Here is a 1,261-nt window from a genome sequence, read left to right on the forward strand (position 1 = left end):
TCAAAGTATCTCTATTTTTCCATGAACAAATTTTTATTTGTGGGATTTTTAAATAATGAGCATATGATCCTGAAAACCTAATTTTGTTTATGATAAAAAGTTTATAATTCTACATTTGCCCTTATGTTAGCAAAATGAATGCTGTATATAAATCTTTCATAAAACATGCCAGTTTGTTCATTCTGTTTTTCCTCCTCTATGCTGCCTTCCTCATAACACCTAAAGAAAGCGGGGGGAAAGAACATGATTGTTTTCACATTTCCAAAGGATATATTTTTATTGAAAGCTTTAATAGACCACTGGAGGAAGAAATAAATATATCCAAACTTTTTCCCTTTCTCTCCATCATGTGCCAGGAGAAAGCAACCCACGAATTTCTTGTGAATGAAAAGTCTTGGTCATAGTAGCTGGAGGCAGAAATGTGCAATGCCAGAGTTCTTTAGCCACTCCCAGCAGTTCTCTGAAATTGCATTACTATCGTTAGTTTTTTTATTATGGAATATTGTGTCCACTAACGCTGCTTATTATTTGGTGGTGAATGTTCTTAACACTTATTTCACTGCTTCTCTGAACAAAGATCCTTTCTTTTCAGTATCTCTAACCAGAAGAAATGTAGGATTCCATTTTATATCTTGGAAATCTTTAATATTGTTGCAAACATAGAACTTCAGACAATTGAAAGAGTTTATGTCCACAGAAAATGCCACATTAGAAGATTTTTGTAAAATTAAGAATTTCAAGATGTGTCCTATTAGTATAATATCACAAGTATAAACTATCTTGGCCATGGCCATAGAGTTGGATAACATAGGTTACATGAGGTGATAAAGAAGAATTACTATAGGTAACGAATTATGAAAGACCCTGGATTCTCAACAATTTTTCAGGTGAGTCACTATGCTTTTTATTATATATTGGTGTAAACAACAATATTGCAAAAATATAAAACTGGATTTTCATAATACTTTCTTACCTGAAAATTTAAAGGATATAAATACTTGGAGGCTCATATGTAATTCTTTAGAATACAATACATTGAATTAGCCAAAAAGGAAAAGGGAAGTTTTATAACTTATGTAGACATTGAGCCAGATAATAATTTTGTATGGTTTTCTTCAGCATCATATATTGATATTTTGTCAAGGTGTTTATTGGTTGAAGTCGGTTTTGTTTGCATGTTTTATGCAAAAGCTATTCTCCATCTCATTTCCAGTCTTGTGTTTGTCTTTTTTTTAAAGGAGAGAAAATGTGATTTTAGGTA

The sequence above is a fragment of the Pipistrellus hanaki genome (assembly GCF_964339955.1).
Source record: "Pipistrellus hanaki genome assembly, chromosome: 1".
In the NCBI taxonomy this organism is placed as follows: domain Eukaryota; kingdom Metazoa; phylum Chordata; class Mammalia; order Chiroptera; family Vespertilionidae; genus Pipistrellus; species Pipistrellus hanaki.